This window comes from Amphiura filiformis, chromosome 13, assembly GCF_039555335.1.
Source record: "Amphiura filiformis chromosome 13, Afil_fr2py, whole genome shotgun sequence".
NCBI classification, from domain to species: Eukaryota; Metazoa; Echinodermata; class Ophiuroidea; order Amphilepidida; family Amphiuridae; genus Amphiura; species Amphiura filiformis.
The window spans coordinates 404,660-429,354 of NC_092640.1; the positions used below are offsets into that span (position 1 = coordinate 404,660).

Genomic DNA, 24,695 nt, shown 5'->3' on the forward strand with positions numbered 1-24,695 from the left:
TACTTCTTAATATATTTAGACTACCATATCTCGATGGAGATGCCATTGTCACCAAATTAAGGGTCATTGTTTTGTCATATGTTCTGAGTTCGCACAAATATTTTTTCTGAATATGTTGATTAATGTCCGAGATTAATATATGCTGTCATTGAATGTAATTCTGTCACCCATAAAATGTTACCTTTTAATCTCTTATAGTTGTTAATTCTGTTTAAAAGATATTTGGGGTGTTTTGTTATCTTGCAATCCCAGAATACGCATCCCTTATATTTCCTGTGTTCTCGTATTTACCATGCCTTATATTTTGCTCTTCTTACTATTTGTGTGTTTCAAATAGATTATTAAAGATCAAGACCAAAGACATGGAGTCTGATTACAGTGAAGACCCCTCATGTTCTAGGACCAACAAGCCCAAGAGGTCAAGAACTGACATGCAAAAATGTATTATTTGTCAAGAAAAGACCCCAGATAGTGAACTAACAAGACCAAAAGGATGCTGAGTACTGGCAAAGACTCTTACAAGTATGTAGCCAGAACCAATTTGACTCAATCCTCAAATATAGTGAATATCCTGAGAAGGTTCTGTATCATAGATGCTGCCGTTCTATCTTAACACTCTAGAAACAGAAGAAAAGTGCCAGATACCTTTCCAAAGTTACCTAGAATATCGTCCACATACATGATAGCTAGCTGTAGAAGTAGTGATGTAACAGGATTTATTACCATAGCAATGGGTTTACAGTACTACTTTTGAATGTATTGTTCTGCACTAGACGATACCGTACAGTAATAAAGACCTGGATCGTAATTCTGTAGAATTTTTACATCATGCTAATCACCCGCACCCAAGGGCGGATCCAGGACTGCTTCCCCCGGGGTGCTTTAAAAATAGAAATGAAATGTAAAAAAAAAATGGCTGTGAAGCGGTCATCATGTCGCGCTTTTACAATTGAACTTTTTCTCTCCTCTTTTTTATCCTTTTCCCCCTTTCTCTTCTCTTCTCTCCGTTCTTCTTTTTTGTGGGAGGAGGGCCGCCCCCCTAATCTGTAAAATTAGTGACCAAAACAGGGGTCCAGACAGTGTTGGAAGGGGACCCTTGCCTAAGAAAATTTTGCATTTCTGCACTCAATTCGCGCGATTTGGTGTATACTTTTCTTTCTTTCTCTTTCTTCTCCCTCTCTCTCTCCCTCTCTCTCTCTTTCTTTCATTCTTTTCTGTTGTTTTTTTTGCGATCCATACCACGGGGTGCTGCAGCCCCCAAAGCTCCCCCCTGGATCCGGGCTTGCCTGCACCAACAGCTAGAGAAATATTCACACGTTATGTAAGAAAAACATGATATAAAATAAAATTATACACAAAATAAAATATAAAATTTTGATAACAGTTTGTAAAATGCTTCAAATACATATTTGAACTGTAACAAAGCTATATAAACTGAGCTCAAAAAGAAACTTAAAATTTTTTACAACTTGTGAATCACAAGGTCATATCTTAAAATACTGTCAATCAAAATGAACCAAAATTACACACAGGATTACCTTAATACTCTACTCAAAACACATGTCAGTAACCAAGCAGTTGTCCAACTGACACAACAGCAAAATGCACTGTCATGGGACAGCTTCCTGGTCTTCCTTCACTTTTACAGCCCAACATTTGACACCCAGGACAAAAAATCTGTGAGAATGCGCACAAGATCCTTGCACAGATGATAAAACGGAGCTGCTTTCTGCTTTTCATACACTTTTTTCATGAAACAGGGCTGGGCTGTGAATGTGGTCCAGGAAGCTGTCCCATGTCAGTGCATTTTGCTGTTGTGTCAGTTGGATAACTGCTTGGTTACTGACATGTGTTAAGAGTAGAGTATTGAAGTAAATCTGTGTGTAATTTTGGTTCAATTTGATGGACAGGATTTCAAGATATGACCTTGTGAAAAATTATAAGTTTCTTTTTGAGCTCAGTTTAGTTTACTTAGTTTGTGTAATCATTGCATGAAGTGAAGTAAAATTTCACCCCAAAATACTTTTTTGCCCTCGCTGATTGGAGAAAAGTTTTTCTACGTAATGTGTTATGTAAATCGACATGCACAAAATACATAATCCGTGTGCAACATTGTGGTAAATTTAATCGGGAAGTGAAATTAGCTTTTGTGCAAAATGGCATACGTGGAGAAGGTACTCACAGACTGACTGCAAGGTGAGAAAGAAAAAAGGTGTCTGATATCATGATCAAGTGGTTATTGAAAAGTTGTAACACCGTCATGTACATTATTAGGGGGAGTCAGATAACCACTTTGATCATGAAATCAGACATCGTTTTTCTTTCTTACCTTCTTGTCCCATCTGTGCCCTAATTACTTGGGCGAATGATTATATATAGCTACACACACAGAAAAAAGTTTTACCTTATCCATGTTTTGTAAAAAACACCAAACTGTTATGTAAAAATTTACCGTTATATTTGCTAAGTAAAATTTTACACAACTGCTATAAACAGATAAGACATATAAAGACAACTGCCAGAGATTGTGTGCATGTTCGACCAAGCATTGTATGCCAAGGCCGTGGAAGTAGCATGGATGCATTGGGACCAATTCAGTCAGGGAAAGAGATTTGGAGAGGCAGGACTTAGAGATTCATTCATTCATTCATGTGTTTTATTGTCATATTCCATATACAAGGCATATAGTTACATCAATGGCATACAAACTTCAAAATAATAATACAGTACAATTTAAAAGAAAATCCTCAGCATGCATGATATAACGGATCAATATGATCAATACAGTGTATATAAAAATAATAAGATCTTGCCATTGATTCTGAAATTATTGCTGAAGGGTCCATCAATGGTGAAATGAGGGAAGAAAACATAGGCTTAGGAGCCGGGGGCTTGGGGGATGTGATGGGGGATGAAACGGATGTTGTAGTATCACAGGTCACTGTTCAGCAATCAGGAAGATACCTCTCAGGTTGAACTCAAAGGTGGTGACCTGTGATACTACAACATCCGTTTCACAGGTCAACAAATTTTACCACCAGATGATCAGTAGGGCTGATGATGCATTCAGGATTGGATGTGAAAATTTCCCACTCAAAAATAGTAAGTCCAGTTGACTAGATTATAGTTCAAATATAAATATTTGATTTGTTCCATTTTTTTCTATGCCTCCTGTTGTTCACACGAGAGGTCGAAGGTCACAGTAGGGCCAAAACTTCAAACTAGTCACATGTTGTAATGTATCAAAAATTGTTCCTCTCATCACAGGCAATAAATAAAAATTCCTTTAAAAAAGGAATGGGGCGCCCAATGGGAGCTTTGACGTGATGTGCTGAAATTCGGGAGGGGGGGCACTCCCACTTTGGAGTTGACGCGTATGTAGGGAGACCCCCTTTTTCACCATCGCTGTCAACCAAAGACCCCATTACCAGCATGTGCTCTGTTGCCCAAAGACCAGGCTATTAAGACCCCCTTTTTCACCATCGATGTCACCAAAAGACCCCATTACCAGCACATGCTCTGTCACCCAAAGACCCCATATTTTTCCTTTAGATCTGTCACCCAAAGATGTAGACCCTAATATTTCCATCTTAACAGCAACGAGTCATCTATCACTGATTTTCGAGGCTTCTTTTGGCTCTCACCCAAAGACCTCATGCATTAAAATATTCTCACCCAATGCCCCTCTAATTTAGATCCAAACGGTCCCTCTCTTACCCAATGACCCCATATTTTGTACACTGATTTTTGCTCTCACAGAATGCCTAAAATCATGCTCTCAGGCTTGCAATGACCATATATTTTTTATATGTTGCTATCACCGGATGCCCCTTACTGGCCAGCCCTACACATATATCCATTTCATATTGAAGTGCCACCCCGGGGCTGAAATGTAACCGTTTGGATACAGTTTTTTTCTTTAAAACAATCATGTAACATTAGCATAGTAAGCAAAGAAAGATTAGGAAAAATAAAGCATTTTTATTGCAGTGAGAGAGGTGTAAACTCGTACTGCATGGGACGAAAGAGGGTTGGTTTCAAACAAAAAGGAATAAAGATCTTCAGTTACTATTGTTAGGAAATCATGTTGTGGGGGTTGTTGGAGGAGAATTTATTTAAAATATAGGTTTGTTAAGGATTGTTTTCCAAGTGGACATATTATGATAATTATAACTGTCGGTTGTAATACCCGACAATATTGCATTCCTGGTTATTGATTTAACGGAAAGTCGCCGCAGATATCAGGGTTTAAGAGCATTTGAACTTGTTTAACATGCTTAAGCGACACAAAAGTCACGGTGTATTGGGTGTTTTTATTAACCCAATAATTTTGTATTTCAAACAAAGATGACAAGCCTATACGGGATTTTAATGATTTTGGTAAAGGTAAATTGTTGGTAAAGGTAACTGTTTTAAATGTCGCTCATCACCTGGATCATAGGTCTACTCTGCGATCGATCGTAATAGCGCCATCTCTCTTCTCTATCAGGTTCCAGAGGATGTTTAAAGACATTCCCACAACCCAATGTGGTTTCTGACCTTGTATGTCTGACTTTTGTACACATGTGGTACAGTTGATCATACCTTGCATTGGAATTGTGTGCAAATATCTGGTGTTTTCATCCTATTATTTAACATTCAAAACATCGAGACTTAGGAATAAAATTAATGCAGTGGGACAATAATGTTTCCTGTAAGAAAATCAAATATCAGTCATAAGTCTCAACTATTAGCTTGTTGGCTGCAGTTTTAAAATTACCATTTTGTGTGTGTGGCAATGGGGACTTTGCCTTTAAAATTAGGTTATATTGATCAAATTTCCTAATCATAGTGCATTGTAGGAATGCCTTTAAGCCTCCTCTGATCAGGTTCTAAGAGGCGGTAAACTGGTTTAAGCAATACAAAGGTCTCGGTTTATTTGGTGTTTTTATAAGTCCATTAATTTTGTATTTCAAACAAAGAATATACGCACAAGATTTCATCCTGTGCATATTTGTAAACAATAATAAAAACAAATCCAAGCAAATTGTGGTTTTAATTCTAAGCTGGGCATACTTTAAGCAAAACAATTGCGAAGTAAGGGACTGTTCACAAACACTTGTAAGGGGGGCTGATGCAAAAAAAATGATCGCAAAATTTTTTTGGCCCCCCCCCCCCTTTACAGACCTCAAAAATTTCAGGGTCCCCCTTTTTGACATGAAAATTATCGGTCAACCCCATAGAAAAGCATATAAACTCAATTTTCCCAGAAAAATGTGGTCATTTTTTTCAGGGCCCCCCTTAGGAGGGTCAAAATTTCAGGGCCCCCTTTTTGCATCAGCCCCCCCCCCCCACAAGTATTTGTGAATGGTCCCAAAATCTAGCAAGAGTGAAATTAGAAGCTTTTTACAAAGTCATGCCAAATAAGTGGCCCAGCCGTAGCTGGCGCCCTAAAAAGTCAATGATCATATTCTTCTACAGTGCTTAGTTCAGGAGTTATAAGGTTAGATAGGTCAAATTACTCCCTTATTATAGGAAATCTCAAACATATATACTTAATTCACAATTTTGGTGCAAATTTTCAGTGTCATGTTCCCCTTCAGAGTTAATGCAGTCAAAGTCAAATAGAAATGTGCATGCATAAACCTTTGACGACTCATGTGATTTCATCTATTCTGAGGTTATACATTTCTCAAACAAATTGTTTTCCTATTTCATTTGCCCAGAGGAGTATTTTGAGACAAGTTGTGATTAAATCGGTGCACTTCGAAAATTTGGCCACTGTGCATGAGATATTTGACCTTTGACCTGTTTTACTCCATAACTCCTGAACTATCCATTAGTTCAGAATGACAGTTGAGGGATGGATTGCAACATGACAGAACAAATTTGAAATTTTGGCCCCATTATGACCCTTCGACCCCTCATGGGAGCACAGGGGGCATACAAAATGGAGAACCAATTCTAGTCAGTTGAGGCATAAGGATGCAAAAAAAACATTGGTTCCACTAATCATAATGTAGCAAAACTAAATCCTAACTCAAAAATTACCCAATATCGCACTGTACTACCATGGCGAAAACAGACAAAAATGTTCACTGAGTAAGTGCACTGTATTTGGGGCAACTAAAGATTAATAAACAAATGTCAACAAGAAAAGGGTTACGGTTATCTGCTTTGGCTTAACTTTAATCTGCCACCATAGAAAGTTGCATTAAAATATACAAATTCAAATTGCATGAATAATTACGTAACAAACATTTTTCACACACTTGAAATGAAGAGGCATGATTATGCTGATTTACTGGAATGGTCCTGAAAAGTGTTCACTGCAATTTTGCAATCTATATCAAATTTAGTGGTTCTTTAACATTTTGTATCATCTATACATTGATTTCCTTTGAAAAGTTCACAGAAGAGATCTTGAACAAACATCTTTAGTCTGGTGGTGTCAAATGTTACTACTCATCATGCTTGAAGATACCTGTAACAGGAAAGAAAAGAAATAGGGTAGTTAAAAACTCATAATATTGGGGCTCTTTCTTTTCTCCTCTCTCTCATTTTAAGATCCTTAGATTGTCTTATATTATTTTTAGGGTGTGGTCAGATTTTTTTGTATTTCATTTTGTACTAAAATAATCTGATTACCAAGTTTTATAATTATTATACTTGTGGTTTTGATATAAGCAGCTGTTTCACAATGGTGTAAATAGTGTTAATAGTGCAGCCATGGGGATGAGGCTATTACTATTTTGTTCATAATATCTAAACAGTACAAATTTCAGGCCCAAAATTTCACTGGCATTAAGATACATATATGAGCTTTTTTCTGGTACCAAATCTCTATTCAGTGATAGGATAAAATGGGAGGGAAATGAGGCTGTCAATCTGGCTACACCCTTTAAAATAAAGTGAGTCATCACTTGGGATTTTGAGACTAAACCTGAAGTCGGAGTCATTTGGGATTTAAAACTTGAGTCAAGTGACAAATACTAAAATGATGAGTCGAGTCCGAGTTGAGTCGTTACAAGTCTCGGGGAATTACAACATGTACAATGTGATTGTAGGTTTCAATTCATGTAAATTTCCAGTTTTCTCAAAACTTACTACGAAATTGAAAGAATTTACATCTTTTAAATATCAAAATTTTATGGATTTTATGGTTCTTACAAGTAACATTGTAATATATTAAACATGTTAAAAGAAACTCACCATTTATAGATTTAGACTAAGGCTGTAATTTCTTGCTTTCTGTTCAACCAATGTCTCACGGCACATCTGAAACAACTGAAAACAAAATAGCAACATTTTAGACATAGATATCATCTTCAAACATTTTGAACACAAAATTAACATTTTTCCTGTGATGAAAACCTAGCAAGTTGCATACAGTTTGTCATGAAATTGAACTTGGAATTCAGACATTAAATGTTATTATAAAAGTTAACCAAATAACCAGTAAATCATCATGGTATTACCAAGCCCAATTTTAAATATTGGACTAAGCCATTGGGCTAACTGCACACTCCACTTGTTGAAGATTTAGAAATATCTTCCACAGGGGGAGTATGAATTTCAAATGGAATTAGCACATTAACCAACGCTATTTGACACTCACTCTCCTTCTATGGAAGATTCAGACTGAATCAAATGGAATTCAAATGGAGCTGCCTAAGGTGTTCATTCCATTTGAAAATTTCTAACAGCTTCCACAGGGGCAGTGTGGATTTGAAATGGAATAGCCCAATATTACTGTGGGTGGGGTGTGTATGTGTGCATGCTCACAGGTGATGTTGAAAAGGTGGCTATGCCGGTATGGGGTGGGCATTTGGAGTGGGGTGTGTGTTAGTGTACAGGGGTGTGTGCATGAGGCTATGTTGGTTTCAAATCATGCAAATTTCCAGATTTCTCAAAATTTAAAGAATTGACATCCTTTATAAATCATGTTTCTGTTGTTCTTACTTTGTATATCAAACATATTAAAAAAAGACTCACCGTTTATAGATTTAGGTTCAGGCTAAGGCTGCAATTTCCAGTTTTCAGTGCAACCAAACCAACGTAGCTTTCAGTACAACCAATGTCTCACACGTCTGAAACAAATGAAAACAAAATCATAAAATGGCAACATTTCAGAAATAGATACTATACCTTCAAATAGTTAGAACACTTGTGTAAAATGAACATTTGTCCTGTCATGAAAACCTACTAAAGTTTGTTCGGTTTATATAAGGCAGAAAAAATAAGACTCATAACACCGTGCATTGATATAGAATGGCATGCACGCTGTTGGGCGCAATGCTTACGCTAGTTGTTCGTTGCGTAATGCGTGACTGGCGCACGCTTATGTGAATTTACGCGAAAGTGAGTTGGGACTTTATTGACGCGCGCAGTAACAAAAGCCGAATAATTTCCGCCTTATATAAGCCGAACAAACTTTAGCACTAGCAAGTTTTATACTGTTTTTTCATGAAATTGAACTTGGAATTGAGACATTTTGTTATTGTAAAAGTTGAAAATAAACCAAAGTACCAGTAATACATTATTGGCCTAAGCTAATAAAGTCCAAACTCCCCCGTGAAAGATTTTGAAAATTTGAAACTCACACTCCTTCAGATGCTGAATCTTTTTCAGAGGGTGTATGGAATTCAATGGAGCTGCCTAATATGTTCATTCTATTTAAAATTCATACTTCCCCTGTGGAAAATATTTCTAACATATTCCACAGGGGTCATGTGGATCTTAAATGAAAACACACATTAAATTCACTAATTTTTAACCATGTCCCCGCTAAATAGAGAACCAGGTAGAATCACAGTAAATAATATGAACAATAATACAAAAGCCAATGTAATCATTCAACATTTATTCACTGAAGAGGTGACGTCATAATCGGATTAACTACCATAGCAATAGGTGAATACAATTTTTGACAATATCGCCCTGCACTACAAGCAGGCTGCACTCATGTGTATGTCTGCAATAAAAGATTGAATACAATACCGCTCTTTTCGAAGATACTAATCTTACAGGTGCAAGTGATCAGCATGACATGGTTCTATGCATATGTACCGCCAGTGCCACTGACAAAAGGGGAAGGGGGGTAACCGGGTGCATTAACCCGGGGCCCATAAAAGCAAAGAAAATGGACATTAGGGGGCGGTAAAAAGTAAAAAGATACCTTGTAATTTAAGGCATCTTAATTTGCTTTATACGGGCTAACTAATGTCTCTTTTCTGTACTTTGGGTCCATTAACGTATCTCTTCTTCTTTTTTTAAATTTGTTACATGCCCTCTATTAAAGGTTTCTTCTTTTCTCTTTACAGGTCCATTAAGATATCTTTTCTTTGCTTTTTTACATGCCCACTAAGGTCTCTTTTCTTCATTTTACGGGCCCATGGTATCTTTCTTTGATTTTTTACAGCCACTACGGTATCTTTTCCTAGCTTTGTACGGGTCCATTATAAATTATCTTTTTGCTCTTTTACGTCCCGTTAAAAAACAGACAAAAGAGAGTAGCGAGCCTGTAAAATCAAAGAAAAGAGATGTGTATTAACAATACAAGAAAGATAGCCTTTGAACCGCAATTGCAATTTTCGTACTTTCTAATAAATATTTCACTTGAATTATGTTACTGTCTGCTTTTGCCACAATGGTCATAGGTACTTCGAGAAACCAGGGGTGGTGCAAGTGCTGCTTAATCATGGGAATATGACCGAGTTTAATATGAGATTAGACTTGAAAAACGTTTCCCCACGAATACGCCCACACACACCCAAACCGTCTTCTGAACTTGAAAATTTACCTTGATTATAGCTATACTCAGTGTCAAGTTTATCAAAATTAAGCCCATCTATCGGGCAAAGACCGCAATAACATTTGGAAAGGTTTCTATACGGTTGTAAATTCAATGAACTATGACTTTTCTAAAGAGCACTTACAAATTGATATGAATGTCAGTCAATAAAGAACCTGTCCAGCATGTTTAGCGTAAATTCTGGGGTATAGGTCTAGTCCATGCAGTCATCATGGTCATACCCCTATAGCTCCTAATGTTATGCCAATTAGTGTTTCTGACCAAATTTAGGCTAATATTTTAGCCAACAAATTGCAAATTTTCGCCCACACGTTCATTCATGCTATTATTTGATCATTAGCTTGAATTTGGCAATTTTTCAACGCTTCGCGCAGAGTTTATTCCAAAAAAGTTTAATCTGGGAGCAAAATTCGCTACTTTTGAATTGCAAATTTTCGCGCATTTGTCCTATTTTTGTCCGTTTGTCGCGCGCATTTGTCCTATTCAATTTTCATACTTGATCATTTTAGGTTGAAATTATTAGACTTTCTGCACTTCGTTATTCAGAGAAACTTAATCTGGGAGCAAAACGCCACTTTCAAATTTCAATTTTTTGCAGGCTTCACGTGAATTTGTCTCCTTCAATTGTCATAGGCCATTGATTATTTTGAGGTGCCAGATCACGAAATTAGTTCAATTGGTGTGGGGAACAAGACAAAAACCAGATAAAAACTAATGCAGTATGTTAACCATGAAAGTGTTCACATACACTGCACTTGTAAAAATCCAAAACCACAGGGATAGTAGTAGACAAAGTAAAACAAAAATGCAACCGACGTTTCGAGCAGATAAACAACAACAAAATATATACTAAGTATACAGCATAAAAATGAATCAAATTATAGCAAATAATTAAACCAAGGTAGCAAGCAAAATATCAAAATTAGCTGTGGTCTAAGACCACGAACACAGCCGTGTTGTGACCCCTTAATCACCTTTGACCCAAAAATATATGAAACCCCATAGACATTGGCTAATGTCAATGCACGTGTCCACGTGGCATCACTTTGCTATGCTTTTTGTGGCAGAAGGGGCATTTTGAAGGTATATCGTTTTATACCGGAAGTGACCCCTTACTGACCTTTGACCCCAAATGTGTGTACACCATATAGACACTGTGTTATAACAATGCATGTGTGCATTAAGTGGCGTCACTGTCCTACGTAATTTGTGGAAGAAGCATTTTAAAGGTATTTCGTTTTATACCGGAAGTGACCCCTTAATGACCTTTGACCCAAAATAAAATAATAGCACATATAAACTGGGTAACCACAATTCATGTGTGAACATACCGTTACTGACCTATGTTTTTCTTAGCAAATAAAAATTTTTGAAGGTTTTTCGTTTTATACCGGAAGTGACCCCTTAATGACCTTTGACCCCAAATCTGTGTACACCCCATAGACACTAGGTAATAACAATGCATGTGTGCAAGTGGCGTCACTGTCCTACAGAATCTGTGGAAGAAGATGCATTTTAAAGGTATTTCGTTTTATACCGGAAGTGACCCCTTAATGAGATTTGACCCCAAATAAAAAAATACCACATATACATTGGGTGACTGCAGATCATGTGTGAACATACCGTTACTGTCCCGTGTTTTACTTAGCTAATAAAAATTTTTGAAGGTATTTCGTTTTATACCGGAAGTGACCCCTTAATGACCTCTGACCTCAAATCTGTGTACACCACATAGATACTGGGTAATTACAATGCATGTGTGCAAGTGGCGTCACTGTCCTACGTAATTTGTAGGAGAAGATGCATTTTGAGTTGAAATCACGTTTTTAACCCCTGTGACCCCTGCGTGACCTTTGACCCCACGAGTTTCATGTGACATGTAGGGGCACGGTCAATGATCAATGTGACCAAGTTAGGTGAAAATCGATGTAAGCATGTGAGTGCTAGAGCAAATGTAATGGTTGACAGAAGAAAGAAAGAAAGAACCTGTAAGAAAAAAGACACAGCCGTGACTAACGTCACGGCTGTGTAACTACAGAGCCAAGTATATAGCGTCTCTACAGAAAGAGAACTAAAAGCTTGTTAGCTCTCTTGCTATAATTTGTAGCATTAAAGCCATAACGTACGATCTTTTACACTGAGTTCGGTCAATTTTTTTTTTCAAACCTGATTTTTTTGGCATAATATATATGTTTACACATGTCCTAACTTGGATTCATTGTATTTTCAGGACAACTGAGCAAGTTTATTATGACTTAGGTAGAAGGACCCCTATTAAATGCCATTTTTGACAATTTGTAAAATTTTCCTTAACAGAAAACTACATTTCTTAGCTTTCCTTTGCTTTTTACCCCATTCAAATACAAAAGTGGAAATTATAAATGTGGCAAGGGATTCGGCAAAAACCTGAGAACTTTATAAAATTTGTATACTTTTACATGTAATGTTTTTTCTTTTTTCTTTTATTTTTTTTAAAACTGCGATTTTTATTAAAATCAACTTTTAAAATAAATTTGAGCAGATTTAAGCTAGTTTTGTTAATTAAAAGTGTATTATTATTACTTTTGGTAAATATTGTATACCTTGAAGTGTTTTTAATCCATTATGATGTATATTTTGTATTTTTGATGACAATTTACGCAAAGTATAAATAATTATTAAATGTTATTTTGCCATTTTTTGTAATTTCTATTTTAGACAATAGTGTAATTTTTGATGCACAATATCTCATTTTTGTTTATTCCAATTAAAAAGCCATTTGGCATAGTTGTTCATTGGATATTCTTGCTTGTCCTGACATTTTTAGTTTTTTAATTTCACGTTTAGATTTTGTGCTAGGAGCTCTGTGCATACTAATGAGGTGCGAAAAATATGAGATTTGCATATTTTTGAATATTATGCAAATTGTATTGATTAATGTGAAATTTCGAAAATGCCAGGACAAGTAGAATTAGCCAATATATCTAAATACCAAGTTTCATGTTGATAGGTGCAATACTTTGTCCAGGAAAGCGCATCAAAAACAGTAAAAATGACCGCCATTGGCGGCCATTGAATACGTAATTTGCATAATTTATGCGAAAATTATTTTTGTATATAAGTTGGTATGTGTTTTCATGTCATCAATGAAAATAAAAGAAATAACTTAAGATAAAGATTTTTGCTGAATAGGGGTCCTTCTACCTTAAAATCCCCCGTTAAGGCGACGAAAAAAAGAAAACCTGTTCAAATTCATGAACACCATCATCGATATTCATCATCATCACCAGTGTAATCAATGCCATCAGTTCAGTTCAGTTGAGGATTATTCCGTCTTTTCATTCAGACGCACCAATTGGTGTAGTTTAGCTGATGAGATGCATCAGTAGTTACATCAAACATATAACAGTCAATCCTGACCCTCCACCACATAAAGTTCATTGGAGACAAAAAGCTTGCTTATTAACAAACAGTATAAGTTCATCACAATCGCGAATTCTCATCAAAGGGTTAATGCTTGCATAATTGATAATAAGACAACAGTATGAGTTCATCACAATTGCGAATTCTCTCACTAAGCAAAAGACACTATAACTACATGTACATGAAAAGTTTGAGTTCATTGCATGCATATAAAATAGCTTAAAATATAGGTGTGAGTGCCACAATAAAGGTGAAAAATAAATATGTAAGAACCTTTTAAAGTGCCAAGACTATGTGCCTGTAAAAACACAGTGTGTATGAACAGGAAAAATGCAGGAAGAAAAATTATGTGTCATTCACAGCTGCAGTTGCTATTGCTAGCGAGCTCCTCATTACATGCAGACTGTAACACATAAGCCTGGTGACTGACTGGTTCCACCTCCTCGCAGATACTCCTGAGGTTGGGTTTAACACCCAGCTCCACAAGTGAAGAGTGTGTACAATCTAAGATCACCTGGAGAAGGGTGTCCTGGCAGTCAAAAATCTTCTGAACCACAAGTTCACTGTAGTATCTCCCAAGCAGATTCTTGAGGGTTGACAGATGATAATGTCGATTCACCGCCAACTTGCAGTAACGCAGGATAAAGTGAAGCCTGTCCTCAGGCTCGGATCTGCAAATGGGACATGTAGGGTCCACCTCAAATTGATTAAATCTAGCCCTGTTGCCTTGTAACAGATAGGTACCAGTGAGGATTCTAGCTTTGACCACTGCTCTCTCAACATCACGTGGATCATCAGTCAGGGTTTGATACCTGAGACCATAATACCTTTAGGTATTATGGTCTCAGCTCCATACTGGATGGGATGTACCAATTTTGAAATTGGACGTATTCAGAAATCGAAAAGACGATTTGTTCAGGGCTTCAAACATCAGTTCCCTTTCCCAGAAAGCTTTCACAGCGTTGGAGACTCTCCTTTTCCATTGGTTTCAGTTGGGGGGGTCGTCAACCAGATCGTAGATTGATATGAGATCATACTTGATTAGCAGTTGCCGTGCCTTCATAAACCAGCTCTTGCTGTTGAGCTTTTTAACAGCCAGCTGCCTACAAGCAAGGTCCCTTTCAATTGTTACTATGTAGAATGTTTCCAGCTTGCACTAGAATAGATTGCTCAACCTCAATCACAGCTGAAATAGGTTTGGCCCCAAGAAGACCATAGACGGCTGCATTTCCTGGACTCGGTGACTCCGGAAGAAATTGCAACTGTCTTAGTATCTTCCGCTGGAAGATCTCCAGCTTGTCGATATCAACCTTCTTGTATGATGTTATTTCAATTCCAAACAGCATTCTAGGGATGACATAAGTAACCCAGATGTGGTAGGAGACAGTTGGAGACAGGCCATTCTTCCCGTGCAGACCAGCACCCATCAAATCATTAATAGTCCTGTCAGTCTGCCGTTTGCACCCCTGTCCTTGTCTGTTGTCTGTACCCAGCAAACACAGAATGTTTTCAACATCATTCGCAAAAGGTTAGAAAATGTTGCCAGAAAACGTTTAAATGTCGGGTTATATAAAGGGTATAAAACTTTAAGTTGGCCATTCAGTCTCACCTCCTCTAACAAGTTCTCCATTAATATATTTTTACTGTCTTGCTTTTATGTATTTTCTAGTAAAATGTTTCTATTTTAATGTAAGGGCAATCTTTATTTATTGTCTGATCAATATCGGATCTGCCTGGCCTTGTGCCAAATGTTTTAAATCAATAAAACATCATCTTCATCATCATTATTGTCATTATAATTCATCGCTCGGATGACATATACGCTGGCGAAGTTACGTAATAAATCGGATTAACCACCATAGCAATAGGTGAAAACAATTTTGAACATATCGCGCTGCACTACAAGCAGGTTGAACTAATCACCTGTGTATGTCTGCAATCATAGATTGAATACAATGCTGGTCTTTTCAATGATACTAATCTTACAGGTGCAAGTGATCAGCATGATATGGTTCAATGCAGAGGTACCACATGAAAGTATCAGTGCAGCGCGGTATATTCAAAAATCGTTTTCACCTATTGCTATGGTAGTTAATCCGTTTATTACATAACTTCGCCAGTGTATACACGATCAATTTGATTGATCAATATCAAAGACCCTAGATACAAGAGTGGATACAAAATCTACCATTGTGCACTGTACGCACGAACAATAGTAATTTTATTGTCCAACCGTCAATAAAATCAAACTAGATTAGATCTCTTCAATAGTATTGAAGAGAAATATTATTTTGTATCCAATCCTAGGTAGCAGCGTGGCACACTGGTTAAGGTCTTTGCCATTGGTGCGAGAGATCCCGGGTTCAATTCCCCGCAGGACAAAAAAAATCTTATCGGCTCTACCCGTTGCTCATCTGGTAAAGGCGGGGCAGATGACCCATGATAAAAGACCTCGTTACAGTCGGTTCCAATCAGGGTAATAAGCCCGATTGTTGGCTACACTTGACCAGCTATCTACGGCGACCCCCTTCGTTCACCAGGTCACTTGTGCCTGGCCGAAGTTTCGTCAGCGTCATCTCCTAGATTTCAGCTGTTAGGAACCGTTCACAAACACTTGTTAGGGGGCCTGATGCAAAAAAATTTCATCACGAAAATTTTTCGGCCCCCCCTTCACAGATCTCAAAAATTTCAGGCCCCCTTTGTCATGAAAATCATGGGTCAACCCCATAGAAAAGCATATAAACTCAAGTTTCCCAGGAAAATTTGTGGTCATTTTTTTCAGGGCCCCCCCCCCTTAGGGGGGTCAAATCTTTGCATCAGCCCCCCCATTAACAAGTGTTTGTGAACGGTCCCTTAATGCCTAGATATGCACGACATAAAGATAACTAGACTTAGCTGTGGTCTAAGACCACGAACACAGCCGTGTTGTGACCCCTAATGACCTTTAACCCCCAAAATATATGAAATCGCCCATAGACATTGGCTAATGTCAATGCATGGGTGCACGTGGCACAACTGTGCTGTTATTTGTGGCAGAAGGGTCATTTTGAAGGTTTTTCGTCTCAGACCGGAAGTGACCCCTTAATGACCTTTGACCCCAAATAAAAAAATACCACATATGAATTGGGTAACCATAATTCATGTGTGAACATACCGTTACTGTCCTATGTTTTTCTTGGCAAATAAACATTTTTGAAGGTTTTTCGTTTTATACCGGAAGTGACCCCTTAATGACCTTTGACCCCAAATCTGTGAGGACCCCATAGACACTGGGTAATAACAATTCATGTGTGCAAGTGGTGTCACTGTCCTCCGTAATTTGTAGAAGCATTTTAAAGGTATTCCGTTTTATACCGGAAGTGGCCCCTTAATGACCTTTGACCCCAAATAAAAAAATACCACATATACACAGGGTAACTACAATTTATGTGTGAACATACCGTTACTGTCCTGTTTTTCTTAGCAAATAAAAAATTTTAGATTTTTTTTCGTTTTATACCGGAAGTGACCCCTTAATGACCTTTGACCCCAAATCTGTGAGAACCCCATAGATAATAACAATGCATGTGTGCAAGTGGTGTCACTGTCCTACGTAATCTGTGAGAGAAGAAGCATTTTGAGTTGAAATCACGTTTTTGACCCCTGCGTGACCTTTGACCCCACGAGTTTCATATGACATGTAGGGACATGGTCAATGATGGTTGTGACTAAGTTAGGTTAAAATCGGTGTAAGCATATAAGTGCTAGAGCAAATGTAGTGGTCGGCAGAAAGAAGAAGAAGAAAGAAGAAAGAAAGAACCTGTAAGAAAAAAGACACAGCCGTGACTAACGTCACGGAGTGTAAAATCCTGCATCTAGGGTCTCCAATATTGATCAATCAAATTGATCGTGTATAGACCACTTGACATCACTGTTTATCAACAAAGGCGAGGGACTCGTCTATCGATATGCTCGAACGAGCCGCTACACTGTTCAATGGCTTTCCTGTAGGCCTACTATATGAAATGTGGCGGGCGATTTAAAATGCACGTGCCCAGCAGACTACGATGCGTACGCACACTGCAGGGCAAAGAACAATTGAAATTGCCACAATGCGCGCGCATACTGCCGGGCAATGACGTCAGATGCCAAGTGGTCTATAGGACGATAAATTTGATTCAAAGACCCTAGATACAAGAGTGTATTTTTTTTGTGCACTGTACCAGGGCTACGACACTCAACTCATTTGCATAGCAAAATAACCCGTCTCCTCTGCAGCCAATTTGGTTCCGCTCCATCGAAATCAAGCTGGTCACGGAGGAGACTACCCTCCTTTGTGTTTGTTCATTTGTGTATGGAGAGCCCTTCTTGGAGTCCGCAATGACTTAGGCTACGCTCTCAGCTAGAGTCCGACGCTGCATTGCACTACAGTGTGGGCCAAAAACAACTTTACCCAATTTAAAAGGTTCATATCTCAAAATTGAAAAGTCTGCTTCAAAGTATTTTTACATATTCGTAAAGAGCATCTTCTTAAAAGTATTTGGTGAAAAAACTATTCAAAAATGTATTAAATTAAAAACGTGACGCTAGTTTTAAATCAAAGGGTCAAAATTAACTTTGTCCACGCGAAGGCCTACTGGCTGTCGCGTCGCATCACTTGCAAAAGCGAGTTCGATAGAGAATGAGAACCACTCAGTATACGCACACATTTGTTCAGCAATGTTATATAACACAATTAAATAAATTAAACATAAACAATTAACATGTAAAGCTACGATATTTCGTCATCATGGTCATGATATGCAGCTTTCATACTGCAAAGATATAAAAACAATTCTCTTCAAATATGCGCAAAGCAATTGTAACCTCAGACCTCATTTCTGTCATTACGAAATGTTATCTACAAGAAAGTCTGAAGTTATTGCACTTATTGCGTACGTGGTAAGCCTATGTTCGGCAAAGTGTTGCGTCGAGAACTGACTTTGGGGTTTGCTTCAAGTTCCCTTTAAACCGCTGCAGTATTTGCACGCGGTCAGTGAACGGCCAGTTCTTGGACGTCCGCTTCGTGCTTTACATCTAGGCTATTCATCACACTTCCGAAGTTATAAAAGTTGTTCGTATTTAGAGTTATGGTAGGTTTCGGTGGGACTCTTACGTTCGGGAAACGAATCCGAAATTGACGCTACACTTCCAAAAAGCTTTCTGCCATAAAAGTCCTCTCTTTTGTTGTGAAAGTCCTCTCATCTCATCTCATCTTGACACCTTGCAAACCTATTTAGAAATAAGCCACGCAGTCACAAAATGCACGAAGGCCCATTTAAAATTCACAAATCGCGCCAGGTGAAAATGGTAATTGCGTAAATTGTTATACTAATTGTTGGTCAATGACAGTGAATGGGGATTAAAATCGATTGTATTTCGTTCATTCATGTAAAAACAATTATCACTTTTCAAAGACAAGCCAAACGTGTTTACCAAATACATGTATGCCTAACGCATATAGGCCTATACCTTTATACTCTAACTTACTCTTAGCAATCGGACATATCCCATTGAATTACGTGTGGACAAAGTGATTTTTGACCCTCGGACGTAAAACTAGCACCGTTTTGTTAATTTAGCTTCTTTTGCTTTCATTTTTTCATCATATACTTTTAGAAAGATATACATTTAGAATATGTAACAATACTATGGATAGCTCTTCTACAATTCGAGCAAACACCCTCTAAAATTGGGTAAAGTTGTTTTTGGCCCACACTGTAGAAATACATTTTCTGTGAAATCGCTATAGAGCCAACCGGGAACACATATTCGTTTTGAAAATATAGCATTAAAATTAGTATCACCAGGGGGATGACACTCTTATTCACATTTTCATTTTACAACGCAAACCTATATCGAATCCCGGTGGTTTGCGAATAATGAAATGTCCGCATCCCAGATCAATTAAACCCTGGTATGAATTATTTATTAGCTTTCGCCACGATCCGTTTTGCAATAACATAAAAGCACTTCAAATAACAGCCCGTTGAGTTCAATGAACTACGCGTACGCCCTGAAACCGATAGTGCCCCGTAAAGAAGCTCTAGCTCCCATTGACCTCTATAGCCTACAGGTCAGTGAGCTCTCCATACACAAATGAACAAGTACAATAGGACAAGGCCAGGACCTATGACCTGCTTAGTGACATGTTATTTTGAAGTCTTCTAAAGCTTAATATCTTGAAGATTAGTATTCGTTTGTACATATGGACTGCGCATTTATGATGCAAAATATTATAGTTCTTATATAAAATTACAAAATATTGGTATTATGACACACGGTATACAGTAAGCCAAAAAATTAAGGTACCAGTTATATTCACCCCCTGTATATCCTAAACAAAGGCAGATATGTAATAACTGGAACCAACAGCCAATAGCTGCATCCTTTAGCTCGAATTTAAGACCGCATTCGTTGAAATTGTTCAAGAAATAAAGACACGGCGATCCCAAAACCCAAGGAAGATAACAATTTAAAAGTTGCAGTTTGCTGCATTAAATGCCCTATTGATTTGTACACAAAGCGTTCGTGAACAGGAGAACTAGCGCTGCGCTTCCATTGATTAGCACGTTAAAACTAGCGCCGTGCTTTCATTGATTAGAACACAAAAGTGCAATTTTTTATTTCGTATCTTCATTAGGTTTTGGACTACCATTTCTTTAATTCTCAGCCAATTTCAACAAATAAGGTCTTAAATCAGAGCTAAAGAGTACAGGCATCGGCTGCTTGTTTAATTTTGACACATTTGTCTTTATTTAGGATATACAGGGGTGAACACAACTGGTACCTTAATTCTCGCTATTCGCAATAAGGGCGCCGCCAGCGGTTTGCGATGTATCATGGGAAAAATCGTGATGTATCATGGGAAAAGGTCGACATCCAAGTCCGCGCAATACGAATATTACCATGCTATTACATAGGAACACGTGACAATATTTTTAGTTTGTCAATATAACGGTATTACACGCAAATCGATAGAGAAAAAATTAATTGTGCACATTTCAAATCACATTATTAAGTATTATTGAGTATCGATTCGCGTGTAACACCTTTATTTTGACAAACTAAAAAATATTGTCACGTGTTCTGACAGAACTGGCAACCATGCTCGGGTAACACGTGTTTTCTGTGCGGGTGAGAAAATCATCTTTTGGAGATGTCTTATGGCCGTTTTTGGAGAAAATTTCTTTAATTTGACGATGGTATCGTTGAATGGTGGTGTTCAGGAACGTTTTGGGTCGATTTTAGGGTGATGAGTGCTGACACTAAACGAAAAAGAAGGAGAAGGGCCTCGTCGGCGAATGGACATACTCATGATACTGTGAACGCTGCATACCCTAGTGTGCATGTACATGCAAAACAGCTGCAGGACAAGATGGCCGGAGGAAATGAGCTGAGAGAAATAAATCATAAACTGGACAAACTTGACGGCATTATGAAAAAGTTAGATAACATGGATGACAAACTGGACAGTATGGATAAAAGACTGACAGCGCAAGAACAAGAGATAAAAAGAATGCAAGCCCAAGTGGCAGATAACATTGAAAAACTGTTCAATTTGGAAGACAGAGTTGACAACGCGAGCCCAACATCTGAAATGATAAAAAATCTGACTGATCAAACTGAAGATTTGGCTAACAGACTTAGACGGAATAATATTGTAATGCACAATGTTCCAGAAGGAGCAGAAGGAGAAAATGTTTATGACTGTTCTTCGTTTGTTAAGAAATTTCTTGTGGAGCACATGAAAATAGAAGATGCTGGGCAGTGGGAAATTGAAAGAGCCCACAGATCGCCAACAGGTCCCCCCAGAATGGGCCGTATTCGACCAGTGACGGTGAAGTTTCTGAGATACAGGGATAGACTAACAACGCTGAAAGAAGCCCCTCTAGCCCTGAAAGACAACCCTTTTCGTATGGAGGGAAGGCCGGGTGACTTCAATATATATATCTCCGACGATGTGACATTCGCGGTCAGAAAGCAAAGGAGTATACTGGTGAAACTCAAGAAGCAATTGAAGAGCAAGTACCCCAAGAGACGATCGTTTATCCCGTATGTTGTGCCGCCGATTCTCCTGCGCGAGGACGAGAGCGGAGCCTTGGTACGGATGAGTCCCGGAGACACGCTAGCAGCATCATCATCATCAGATTCAGAATAACTTGGGATTATTTGGAAGGATTTTAAACTTCGGCAGTGTTAATTTTTCCAAAGCTGGATTATAATTATAGATTTTGTTCGATGGATCATACTGACAAGATGCTGTATTTTTGAGAGGAGTCACGGACAAAAGAGACATCTGGATCGCTGGTATGTTAGTGTATTTAAATATTAAATTAAAAGAAATTGACTTTTAAGCGACAATCAGTGTCTTCACTTCGCTTTATTATCTCATTTATAATATGAGATGAGTTACCAGTTATTAATGAACATTATATGGACTGAGTGGAACATATTAACTCTTTTTTGTCATGTGAGTGACATCTGCATATTGTCAGTTGTGTAAAAATTGCATAATGTATGGTAAATGTTGACAATGTTTAAAAGTTGTTCGTAAGCTTTGGTGGAATTTTTCGCTTTGTAATTGAGATTATCACTTGTATGCTATCATCACCAATATCTGAGACCATGGCAAAATGCTCTTTTTAAATTATTGTTTCCTCCAATTTTGGTTTTCTCATTAAGCCCGATATATTAAATACATTTTCTTTTAATTTGAAACGTGTTTGAGGTGAAATCTGATTTCGCCCGGTGAGTTTTATTTCAGCCTTTTTTTTGCGAGGGTGGTTAGCCGAGACTCGCTCGAAATTCAGCGAGTCTAATTATCATAAGGATTTGAATTTGGAACTTGAAACGACAATGGACTTGGAAAATATTATGTATACATGTTGTTATCAAAAAGACGTTGCGTGGTGGTTGTTTTTAATTTGGTTGTATATGAATGTGCAGTTGTGTTTATACAGATTACCCAGAGGTTGTAGTGAATGTACATGTACTGGTTTCACCATCAAGTTGATGGGTTGTACAATACTGTGGAATGTAAACAAGGGTGCGAGTGCGCGTACGGACACCTGTGTTTGGTATCCAAATTAACATATTATAATTATGATGTCAACAATGTCTGGAATAACTGATTTGAAAGTTAATTTGATGTCATTAAATGTTAAAGGCATCAGAGGTATAAACAAGCGCAGGAAAGTGCTTCATTTGATGCACTGACCAAATTTAATGCTAACATTGAATAAACGCGGAATTAAGAATATGCGTTTCTAGTATATACAGCGTCTGACTCTACCTGAGGACCTAGCCTGAGTCCCATGGGCTCCAAGAATGGCTCTCCATACACAAATGAACAAATACAATGAAGGGTCGCCATTGCTCTCCATACACAAATGAACAAATACAATGGAGAGTCCGACTGCCATGCAAATGAGCCAAGTGTCCTCTCAAGGTATGCTCTGTGGTATCACCCTTGTGGCCCCCATGCTTTCATTAAAAGGAAATGAAAATTAAAAAAAAACACGGATCTACCTGTGCACCTATAAAATGGGCACAGCAATTTGTCTCAAATATTAATGAATTTTAAGAAACATACGGGATATGATGAACATTGACCTGACGCCATGATAGTAGGATCTATTAGTCGTTTTATATACAATGTATTGTCATAAAGCCAGGGCTGTCAACTTTTTGAATTGCTTGGCGTGAGACACAGGCGTACCGGGATTTGCCGACTCCAACGGCTCGGGAATGTGAAAAGCGGGTGGGGGGTGGGTAAGGAGCAACAAATTATTCATGACGATGCGTGAGATTTTACTCATTTTCCAGCTTTTTGCGTGAGATCAGGTGGATGTGACTGTGAGTTCATAAGGGCAATGTCGGGGATTATAGGACACAATCGATGGGGACTGAGAGATGAGGTCCGACCAGGTCCGACCGAGTCTCCTACACAGGTTACGCTCCTGTGGAGGGGCGGAACCAAACTGGCTGATGTGGAGACTAAGCCAGTTTGCGTCGGTCTGATACTCGTCTTTGACCATGCGCAGATCTGGCTGGTCAGGAAGATATTTAATATCCCGAATTTATAATATGCCTACAAGTTCCATCTATAACCGATTTGCTAGAGAATATTTGTTACCATGTTTAATAAATTCGTATTAATCGTATAATAAAATGTGGCCAAATGTATATTTGTGTACATAGTGTGTGATCCACTCTTCTACGGACTTGGCTACTAAGCATGTCGGGAAGGATATGGCGGTATGCTGACCTGGGTCAATATGTTCTGGGCAGATGAGGTCCGACCAATTGCCTACGACCTCGTGTGCGATCATGTGTAACATGCAATTCCCGATAATAATAGAGATTCCCTGGTGAGATTTACTACCCAGGCGTGAGATTATACTACCTTGGCGTGAGACCGTGAGAATGTGACCCAATGCGTGAGACTCACGGCCAATGCGTGAGAGTTGACAGCCCTGCATAAAGCTTCATAATACCAATATTTGTCATTATATATAATGAGTAATATTTAGCAACGTAAATGTGCAGTTCATATGCACAAACGAATACTGATCTTTATGATATTCAGGTTTTGTACATCACATTATAACATGTCACATAGGAGGTCATACGTGTTGACCTTCGTCTATTGTATTTGTTCATCTGTGTATGGAGAGGATTAACGCCATTAAACGCCATTAAAACTCCATCAGTATTAGCATGATTAGGGCGTAGTTCAGTGAACTCACCGCCCGGGGACTCACCGTATTGCTATTCCAGGTACTTTGATAATACAGATAATATGTATTAATGGGTCGAGGCGATTGCATTGAAAAATCTAATAAATTATTCATAAAAGTTACGTAATCAATCGATAGTGCGGACACTTTTCATTTACAAACCACCAAAATTCGTGATCTTTTAGCGTTGGAAAAGAAACCACGTGAATAGAGTGCCCTCTCAAGAATATCAACTCTCTGACTGTACACACGAACATCAATAAAATCAAACTAGATTAGATCTGTCTCTTCAATATAATTGATCCAATTTTGTATCCAATCCTGCATCTAGGGTCTCCAATATTGATCAATCAAATTTGATCGTGTATGAGCCGCATTAGCTCTATGATTCAGTAGCGTAGCCAGCGGGTGGGTAGTGGGTAGATTGGGTACAATTACCGAATGGGCACAACTTGCTACTTCACGACTGTGTGGCTAATAGGCCTACGGATATGAATTTCACTTTTGAATGAAAAATCATTTTTCAAAAAAAATTGACATAATGACGTTTAAGTTTAATAGGACTAATTGGTGAATGACAACAATGTATTTTTGCTGAACCATGAAATGGTATCAGCCTATATCAGTGTATGATACTCGCTTACTTACTAGCTTATTTACTTACTGACTAACCTTTGCTTTGTAATGGACATATATTTAAATGCCACGCAGGTATGAAACCCCAAGTGGTGTCAAATGAA

The 24,695-nt window shown here is 38.1% G+C and overlaps 1 protein-coding gene and 1 long non-coding RNA gene across 3 annotated transcripts in view; one reads left to right on the forward strand and one right to left on the reverse strand.

The window, feature by feature from the left end:
* The window catches only part of LOC140167872 (uncharacterized), a 138,320-nt gene that overhangs the window by 95,675 nt on the left and 17,950 nt on the right, over nucleotides 1-24,695 (forward strand). The window lies entirely within an intron of this gene.
* Nucleotides 6,346-13,785, reverse strand: LOC140167158 (uncharacterized). Its single transcript, XR_011860967.1, has 4 exons — nucleotides 13,710-13,785; nucleotides 7,975-8,069; nucleotides 7,192-7,266; nucleotides 6,346-6,463 (listed from the first exon to the last, which is right to left on the reverse strand). It is a non-coding gene; the product is annotated as an uncharacterized lncRNA (long non-coding RNA).